Genomic DNA, 11,066 nt, shown 5'->3' on the forward strand with positions numbered 1-11,066 from the left:
GAAAATAGGCTCAATTAGAAAGAAGACAAATAAGACCCAACACCATGTCTCAGAGCCCCATTTCTATGAGTTGGGAAAGCAAACTTAGGTAAATGTCAGGAACAAGAGTTCTTAATAAAAGTAGAAGGATTGGGAATTAGACTTGATCTTTTTAAACAATAAATAATGAAATTGCTTTCCTCAATTTATATAGTTATGGTATGTTAGTCAACATTCTATAAATTCTTAGTAATAATGACAAATCACTATTTTTACTGTTAGTAAGCAATTAGCAGGAATTATAATCATTCTGGAAGTGGATTATGACTTAAACTCTAAGCTCAGAAAACTCTAACTTCAAATTCTGCCATTTATTCTAGTTGTTTTAAGAATAGAACCAACATATCTGAATTATAAGTTGACATGCTCTCAATATTATTTAATCTGAATTTTCTTGCCTTTTAAAGGACATTAAAGAATATCAACAGTAAGGTATTTTTGATACAAAGTATTAGATAAAGTTTTCAATAGCTGGGCAGATCTGATCAAAGTTATTTCTTAATTTTTGAAATTTTTTTGAAGGAATACAAATATAATACTGAACAAGAAGACTGAAGCACAAACCTTCAGTACAAATATTCTGCCCTTATAGCTATAACCACTGAGTTTCACTGGAGGTAAGGGAACTGGTATGGATTTTTGTTTAAAACTAAATTCATGATTCAATACTTAAAATTGGAGTATTTAACTGGATCTTTCAAAAACATTTTTGGAAAATGAGTTTTTTATTTTTTTAATTTTCTTTATTACTTTTTGGCATTTACTTTTATAAAATTTTGATTTTCATTTTTTTCTACCTCTCTCCACTGAACCCTCCCTAAGACAGCAATCAATCTTATATAGATTATACATATACAATCATGTTAAACATATTTCCATTTTAGTCATGTTGTGAAAGAACAATCAGAACAAAAGGGAAAAAATAAGAAAGAAAAAAAATTTAAATTGAAAATAATATGTTTCAATGTGCATTAACATTCCATAGTTCTTTCTCTAGATGTGGATAGCATTTTCCATCATGAATCTTTTAGAATTGTCTGAGATTATTGTATTGCTTAGAAGAGCAGGGTTTGTCAAAAGTTAATCATCTGTACAATATTGCTGTCACTGTGTAAAATGTTCTGGTTCTGCTCACTTCACTCAGCATTAGATAATATAAGTATTCTCAGGTTTTTCTGAAATCTGACTGCTCATCATTTCTTATAGAACAATAGTATAAGAGTAATCCATATACCACAACTTGTTCAGCTAGTCTCCAAATGGTGGACATCCCCTTGATTTCCTATTCTTTGCCTCTACAAAGAGAGCTGCTATAAGCATTTTTGCACATGGGATCCTTTTCCATTTTTTATGATCTCTTTGGCATACAGACCTACTAAAGTTATTTCTGGGTCAAAGGGTATGCACAGTTTTATAGCCATTTGGGCACAGTTCCAATTTGCATTCCAGAATGGTTGGATCAGTTTTCAACTTTACCAAAAATACATTAGTGATCCAATTTTCCTGCATCCTCTCCAACATTTATTATTATCCTTTTCTGTCATATTAGCCAATCTGATAGGTGTGAGGTGGTAACTCAGAATTGTTTTAATTTATAATTCTGTAGTCAATAGTGATTTAGAGCATTTTTCATATAACTATAGATGGCTTTAATTTCTTCACCTGAAAATTATTCATATCCTTTGACCATTTATCAATTGGTGAATGATTTTTTCTTATGTATTTGACTCAGTTCTTTATATGTTTCAGATATGAGGGCTTTATCAGAAATACCAGTTATAAAAATTATTGGCCAAACTTTTTTTTTTTAACTGAAGAAAATTATTTTGGTTAAATTTTTGGATTTTTATGTAGAACTTTGAGATTATTCTTCCTTTAAAAAATGGATTTAGTGCAATCTATAATTCATTTTGCCAACTACTTTTCATTTCCTAAAAATTGTTTATACCAAATTTCAAAGAAGCTATACGTCAGAAATAACCTTGTTTTTAGCTTCCACATCTAGATTGATTTCAAGAAATATTGTTAATGCAGTCTAATTTACTATTCCTTGAACAATGTGTCACTTAGTGTTACTATAGTTGGTGTGATTGTTACTCTGTGGGAACAAAACTATAATACTTAGTGTTAGTGACCTTAAAATCTTTCCAGGAAGGTTTCATACATTTTTTTAAATCTTTCCTATTCAAAATGCAACCGCTCTTGGAAGGCTTTAAATTCAGTCTCTGATATATTGTTATTCAACAAATATTTACTAAACAAAAACAAAGTTTAGATAATAATAATTTCCAGCATTTGTATAACTGATATACAAGTGTTAAATAGCACTTTAACATTTAAAGAGTGCTTTGTAAATATCTTATTTTATCTCAAAAAAAAAAAAAAAAAAAACCCTTGGAGGTTGATGCTATTATTATGCCCACTTTATAGTTGAAGAAACTAAAGCTGACAGAGGTGAAATGATTTTCCAGGATAAAACAGTTAATAAATGTCTAAGACTAGATTTGAAATCAGGTGTTGCTGATTGCAGATCCAGTTTTCTAACCACTGTTACCTAGCTACCATAATTATAATAATGATCATGATAGTAATAATAATAATTTTTATGAAGCACTTTAATTTTGCAAAGTGCTTTTATATATATATATATATACATATATATATATATGTGTGTATATATATATATATGTATATATATATATATATATACATTAGGGCATTTGATCCTCACAACAATTCTGTGAGGTAGGTACCATTGTTATCACTACAAAAAGAGAATGCAATAAAAGTTAGCCTTTGGTTATCTGACCCAGAATGATGATGAATTGGAATTGAAAGTTAGTGACATCATAGAAGTGGTAGGAGAGGTAAGCAATTTTTTAATGTAATATGTATATGATATGAGTATTCTTAGTTCTTGGAAGTATAGGTCTCTAAAATCCCATACATATGAACTTCTTTGTTTATATCTAGGCCAACATATCCACAAGGAGACAATGTTATTTCATGTTATTTCAGAGGGGAGTAAGCTCTTAGAAGACATTTAGGTGGCACAGTGGATGGAGTGCTAATGCCTATAATCAGGAAGACACATCTTCCTGAGTTCAGCTCTGGCCACAGACATTTCATAGCTGTGTAACCCTGGACAAGTCACCTAACCCTGTTTGCCTCAGTTTCCTCATTTGTAAAATGAATTGGAAAAGAAAATGGCAAACCGTTTCAGTATCTTTACCACAAAAATTCAAATGGAGTCATGAAGAGAGACACAACCAAATTTAGGTGACTAGGTGAAGCAATGTATAGAATACTGGGCCTAGGTCATTAAAATGTAAACTTTTTGAGATCATGAACTATTTTTACTTTGATCATTATATTACCTACCAACAACTAGTATATTACCTAGCACATAATAGGTACATAATAAATGCTTGCTGAATTTAGTTGATTTGAATTTGATCTTTTAAGGTTTGGTGATGGGGATGCATACATAATATATAAAGAGTGAAAATAGAGACAGTAAGTTCCAAATGGATACCTGGCCTAAAATTTAGACATTAAACCAATCAGACCTATAGAAGGAAACATGTTTTCAATCATAGACAATACATTCATTTGTTTTGATCCCATGATTTCAGGTTTTTCTGTTTTCCTAATCCCTTCTGATCCATATGCAGAGATAATTTGTTACAAGGAAATATTGATCGGGGGAGGCCAAGTAATGTGGAGTAACAGTAAAAAATGAAATAACATCGGTAGATTGTGTCTTAAAATGTGAAAAGTGAAGTTCCTTATTTTTTAAAATAGATTTGAGGGAATAGTTAAATTCTTTAATTGCTTTTTAGAAAGTTATCCTTAATTTGCCATTTAAACGTTAATCTAATATAAAGGTTTCATGTATATCTGGTTTGGGAAGTTTTTCTGTAGACATTTTTGTTTTGACTTAAAATTCTTAGATTCTAATCAATATAATTGTTTCAGAAACTAGACAACTCAGGTGCAGTCACTAACTTGTAGAGTTATCTTTATATCTACATCTTTAAGTATTAGAAAATGTAAATGAGTAAATCTGTTCACTATTTGTCATAATTCTTTTCCCTGAGGTAATTGGGGTTAAGTGACATGCCCAGGATCACACAGCTAGGAAATGTTAAGTGTCAGAAGTCATATTTGAAGTCAGATGCTTCTGACTTCCAAGCTAGTGCTCTATCCACTGTACCACTTATCTGCCCTTATTTGTTGTGATTTTTAAGGGGGACTGATAGTAGGATCTAATTTCCTTTGATATGTCTAGGATTTTAATTGGTGACTTACAATCTCATTTTCAAGTGAGGAGGAAAATTATCCATACAATTAGGTCTTGGTCAGTTATTGTTTAAACATGTTTGAAACAATTCACTTTCCGTCTTTTTTACCAAAAAATAAGGAATCTCACCTTTCATATTTTAAGTAATATTTTATTGATTTTTAAAAATTGTTAGTTACTCTTATGAAAGGCACATGATTAAAACTGGTTTGTTTATTTTCTAGAAAGTGGCTACTTGTAAACATACCCTCTAACTAATCTAACCCAATTACAGAGTGAGTCTGGTTTTCTTCTTTGTAAAAGGGGATAACAATGCTTGTACTCCCAGACTGGTTGTTGTCAACATCTAATAAGATCTTTGGAAAACACTTTACTGTAAAAGGGTTGAGTTGTTATTATTCATGATAAAGAAATTAGCAGTGCCTTTTAAATGTTTTCAGAACACTTTAAGCTTGTGAAAGACTTTAAGTACCAAGGGGAAGAGGATTCTGATACCTAAGGGGTGATACATAAATAGGTACTTAAAGGCCAGTTAAAGTGATCACCTTAATAAGGACAATGACATGGAAGATTTACTGGAAGAATTAGCATGATCTTTTAGCAGATTATAGAAGTATTCCATGTGGGGAGTAATAAGTTTCTCTGCTAAGGTAATGGCAGTGAAAGAGAGGAAGAGATGAATTTGAGAGGTGTTAGAGAAATAGGATTTGGCTATTTAAGGTTATAAACCAGGGAAATGGGGGGCAGCTAGGTGGCACAGTGGATAGAGCACCAGCCCTGAATTCAGGAGGACCCAAGTTCAAATCTGGTCTTAGACACTTAACACTTCCTAGCTGTGTGACCCTGGGCAAGTCACTTAACCCCAGCCTCAGGGGGAAAAAAAAAGTTAAACCAGGGGAAGGGAAAATATCAGAATTAACCTCAAGGTTATGAACATGGTAGTATGAATACATCATGGTATGATAGTTTGGTTTTGTTTTTTTTTTAAGTGAAGTAGAAAGGAAGTTTAGGGGAAAAAATAATTATCTCAGTTTTGGAAATGTGTTTGAGGGTTAGTAGACTATATAAAGAGGGAGAATTTTGTGATTTGTAGAAGGAGCAACATTTTACATAAGTTTTCCTTAGAATGTATTGAAAATATCCTGAATAATTAAGTGACCCAAGGGTCTAAAATTTTGGCTCTTAATATATAGATTTTTGGTGGCATAAGTACAATAGCCAGACCATAAGGAAGCAGGAGGGATTGTTTTTCCTTTTCCTATCATAGCCAATTCAGAGGGGGAGGAACTATACTTAACTGAAGTAACCTTTCCATGGTGTGACTAAGTAAACCTCCTTGTGTTGATTGTCATAGTGTTTATGACACTTCATTTTCAACCTGAAATTCCATACTATCTTGAATTAGGTCAAAACTGCAAAAATTAGCAAACCAGTAATATTGGACTGAAATGACTGGAGATTGCCCCACTAACGTGGGAGGAAAGACAAATTGAAGAAGGTACACACCAGATGGCCTATGTGCTTCTGGTAGTGTCAACCAATTGCACTGAGGCATCTCCTATTACTATCAGTGAAGAGGTTTGCACAGGACAGGGAGTTGTGGGAACCACTCTGTGGTGGCACAGGTCCTTTGCAAATGAATTTACAAACCCAAAAAACTAAATTGGTAAAAAAAAGTTTATTATTGGCATTGGGAAGTCAGCCTTTGCTATGAATGAATAGAAAGATTGAATTCCTTGTTGGCAAGGTCCTGACAGAGAAGTAAAGTTTTTAGTGGAGGAGTCTTGGCAGAGAGAAAAAGAGATAAAGTTTCTATCAGAGAAATCCCAACAGAGAGGTGAATAAGGTTGTGTTAGGGAAATAGAGAGATAAAGATAAAAGAGTAATGTTGAAAGAGAATATCATTTCAGCAGGCAGAGGTTTGTAGCCTATGCCAAGGGGAAGGAGAGGTTCCTTGACATGGCATGTTAGGTCCTCTGCAAAGAGATGGGTTGAAGGAAACTTGTTTTATGAGCAGCTCTTGGTGAGGGCTGGGAGCAGTTTGAGCTGGAATCAGAATAGAAAATCTTAGAATTGAATGAGTGTTTCTGGACTAATCTCCAACTCAAGAGTTGGAATCTACATCTCAGGCTAAGTAGGACTCAACCAGTCCCACCCAGATAACAGAATGAAACCACTTTATCTTGATGGCCTGGGGCTGGCCTATGGTGGGGGGGGAAGCTTAGCATTCCCCCCAAAGTCAGAGAGAGAGAAAGAGTTTGGGGGGCTCCCCTCATTATTAGGAGATTAAAAAATAAACTGTAGGCATTCAGAAAGTAGAAACAATTGAGAAAACAATTTCTGTAAGATGATGATAGGTTCAGAAGCAGAATTGCAAGGAAACAAAGAGAAAATTGATAATGAAGAAGGGAAGACATTGATGATGGGATGCCATTATGATTTTTGGAAAGAAAGAAACTTGCATGGCAAAATTCTTCAGCAGGTTATAGAAGTAATCCATGTGGAGAGTAATAACTAATAGCCCCCAAACACAAGTGTATAACTGCTGTGCTCTTTTTTTGTCCTCATTTCCTGGAAAAGCAAGTCCACTGACATATCCTTTCCAAAGATAAGAGTAGTGTTAATTTGAGAAAGAGGAGATTGGGGAGGATGGGTTAGCTTCATGTAGGTATGATTTCTGGTGATATGGTTGGGAAGTTGGACCAACACCAATATTCTGGATAGATATCCGGAGAAGAATGGGATTTAAAAGAATGATAACATCATTTATAAACTTAAAACAAAGACAGTCATTGCTTAGTTATAACCCACAGTAGTATAAGGACAGGAGATATTATGAGCTCTAAGTGGCTTCCCTTGTGAAAAAAAGGACAAAAATTCATCTTTCATACCAGCAAATACTGTTCATTATGAAAATGCTTTGGGAAAAGAGTGCTAAGGACATCAGTGAAAGAAAGCCACAATATAAATTCAAATCAGCAAACAACCACCTTTTTTAAGAACCAAGGGATGTTTTCTTTAAGGTTAAAGTGACAATTTTATTCTAATGTAAGAGATTTTAAGTTTATCCCAGGTGATACAACAAGCTTAGGGGAAAAAAAAGAAAAAAGAAATGTTGGAGCACCAACTCTGTGTGCCAACTAAGGAGTATTACTATCTCAGGTCAAATATGCAAACTTTTTAATAGGTTATGTAAATTCCTTTGAGAGGAAAAAAAAAAAAGATGAAGCAGGATCAAGGAATATAATCGCCTTTCAATATGGCAAATATATATATATAGATAGATAGATAGATAGATAGATAGATAGATATGGTTTGTCATAACTTTTTGTATACAATAGATTCTGAATTCAAAATAGGAGCCAATTCATATGGAGTTCTCAGCAGCAAGAAAATAAAAACATTCTTTGCCTTTTCTCTCCTGATGTTGAATAAATTGGGGAAAAAAAAACTTTAAAAGGATAATTAAATGTTTACATATAAGACTTTCTAGAAAGAATGAAAAAGGAAAAAAAGAACAAGAAATGCTTATTGAAGGCAGATTCTTTGACTTTAATAGTTAATCATAAACATCAAATATACATAATTTAATGATCACATTGCTATTCAATAAGCTATGCATCAAAATTTCAGATTTCCTATTTTAAAAACTTTCTTACAAAAAAGAATACTGAACTACAAAGTAGTTATCTTAAATTAATCATTTATCAAAGAAATAATTCTAACAAAATGTGAAATAGTTTCTCCTTGTAATTCTGTTGTACATAGAAATGGAACTAAAAATATTGCATAAAATGATTAATCACACAGAACAGAAACATCAAAAAGGAAGTGAGAGCTGAAGGAAATAGTAAAAGGTGAAGAGAGAAAACATAAAAAACCATATAAGATAGCAGGTAGGAGATCAAATCCCTTTATTGTTCTAAAGATTAAATATAAACTAATATATCAAGCATGGGGAAAGAGAACAAATTCAGAAATTATTCTTTTCTTTGTACAGTAATTCTAAGTGCTAAGTGTTAATTTATCTCATGCGTGGTAATAACATATCTGTTCACTGAATTTAGATTTTTTACTTTTACAATAAACCTACAGTAGGCTTTTGAAATTAAAACACAGTTTTCTTTAGTAATTACCACTTGTGGTCCATAACTAATTTACAACTTGTTACTTTAAGAAATAATTGCCTCCTGGAGAGACTTATATGAACTGATGCTGAGTGAAATGAGCAGGACCAGGAGATCATTATATACTTCAACAACAATACTATATGATGATCAATTCTGATAGACCTGGCCCTCTTCAACAATGAGATGAACCAAATCAGTTCCAATAGAGTAGTAATGAACTGTATGTACCATCTACACCCAGCAAAAGAACTCTGGCAGTTGACTATGAACCACTACATAGAATTCCCAATTCCTCTATTTTTGTCCACCTGCATTTTTTATTTCCTTCACAGGCTAATTGTACACTATTTCAAAATCCGATTCTTTTTGGTACAGCAAAAATATATTGTATTTAACATATACTTTAACATATTTAACATAAATTGGTTGACCTGCCATCTGGGGGAAGGGGTGAGAGGAAGAGGGGAAAAGTTGGAACAAAAGGTTTTGCAATTGGCAATGCTGAAAAATTACCTATGCATATAGGTAATATATGTAATATATGTAAATAAAAAGCTACAATAAAAAAAAGAAGAAAAAAGAAATAATTCCCTCAAAATGTTTGTAGCAGTCCCTTTTTGTAATGGCAAGAAATTGGAAACTGAATGGATATCCATCAGTTGAAGAATGACTGAATGAGTTATGGTATATCAATGTTATGAAACATTATTGTTCTATAAGAAACAATCAGCAGGGTGATTTCATAAAGGCCTACAGAGACATACATGAACTGATGCTGAGTGAAATAAACAGAACCAGGAGAGCATTGTACATAGCAACAACATTATATGATGATCAATTCTGATATATGTGGCTCTTTTCAACAATGAGATGATTCAGGCCATTCCAAAGATCTTATGATGATGAGGGCCAACTGCTCCCAGAGAGAGGACTGTGGGAATTGAGGGTGGATCACAACATAGCATTTCACTCTTTTTGATGTTGTTTGCTTACATTTTGTTTTCTTTCTTATTTTTTTTTCTTTTTCATCTGATTTTTCTTGTGCAGCAAGATAATTGTACAAATATGTATACATATATTGGATTTAACATATATTTTTAAACATCTATTGAATTACTTGCCATCTAGGGAGGGAGTGGGGAAAAAGGGGGGATATTTTGGAACATAAGATTTTGCAAGAGTCAGTGTTGAAAAATTATCCATGGATATGTTTTGAAAATAAAAAGCTTTAATTAAAAAAAAATAAGAAAGTAGTATGAAGTAGAATTCAAAATTTCATTTGCTGTCCTATTGGGGGGGATGTTTTGACTTATATATGAAAATTTTCTTATATATGAAATTCTTCTCTCCCACCCTCCTGCCCCAATGGCAGCCCCCGGGGTCTCACTCCTCCTGCTCCTGGCAGTGGCAGCGGCGGGCGGCTACGAGGGTAACCACGCCTTGGATTTTGATGTGCCGCCCGGCGGGGTGGTGCACTCCTTCTTGCAGAGCCACTCACAGGTGGGAAGGCACACCTGCACATTCACATATGCTTCTCAAGGCGGGACTAATGAGTAATGGCAAATGAGCCTGGACCTCAGCGATGACAGCCGACTCCTCATCCATTTGGAGGCCTCAGGGAAAGTCTTAGTTGTTCTTTACTCAATTTAAGGCAGAAGTGCAGAGAGCAGAGGTCGAATATGGCATGGCTTATTCTAAAGCTTCAACTGGAAAAGATGCAGATGTTCCCCTGAAACCTGAAGAATTTGGAGTGACCAGCACAGCAGTGATCCACAGGCAAGGGGCATTCTGATCTGAACTGTCCAAAATTGTGTTAGTGGCCAGAACAGGCCACATTAAATTGTGATCCTAAGCTTCCTCTGAAGTTTTTCTTGTCTTGTCTCTACTGAAGTGACCAGAGGGGACAATGTCATATCCTGGTTTCCTAGGGGGTTTTTCATAGTTTGCCAACAGATGTATACGTTGCTGTGCTTGGGATGTTGAGGCCAGTACTCTGCAGTTGTCAGAGGGAATAAGGCTCGAAAGCCTTTCTTTCAGGCAAGTAGGACTGGTCCAGATCCCCGGCCTGCTCCCAGACAGCCTGTCCCTGCTTTTCTTTCCATACCTCGTGGTACTACAGTTCCAAACAAGACTCCTTTGATGCTTACTCATAAGGGGAAGTAAGGAGGTAGGGCTAAAGCAAGCAGTGCCAGGGGCCTCAGAATCACCTCAGCATGCAGAAGCAGATTTGCCTTCCTGCCCAGGGGACATAGTCCTTTGTGTGCCCAGACAAGGGGAAGCCTGCCCTCTGCTGCTCCATGTCCAGCACCAGAATCATTGTTATGAGGAAGGGGAAAGGCAGCTTGACTCTGACACACAGAAATCCAGCCAACTTGTTCCGTGTCTCAATACAATTTCAGGACTGTTTTCCTAGTCTACCCATTTATTTCCATATAAATCGACTGTGAAGGGCATTCAACATTCTTTCATGTCAAAATAAATGAGGGTGCAGGGCAGGGTTAAAACTCAATAAATAAACAAACAAACAAATAAATGATTATAATTTTAAGAAAGAGAAATAATAAGTAATTGATTTTCTAATAGTTCTTTCCAAT

At 34.4% G+C, this 11,066-nt stretch overlaps 1 pseudogene; it reads left to right on the forward strand.

Moving 5' to 3' along the window:
• Positions 1–9,837: 9,837 nt before the first annotated feature.
• Positions 9,838–10,640, forward strand: LOC141562164 (myeloid-derived growth factor pseudogene; annotated as a pseudogene).
• Positions 10,641–11,066: the final 426 nt, after the last annotated feature.

Source organism: Sminthopsis crassicaudata, chromosome 3 (genome assembly GCF_048593235.1).
Source record: "Sminthopsis crassicaudata isolate SCR6 chromosome 3, ASM4859323v1, whole genome shotgun sequence".
NCBI lineage: Eukaryota > Metazoa > Chordata > Mammalia > Dasyuromorphia > Dasyuridae > Sminthopsis > Sminthopsis crassicaudata.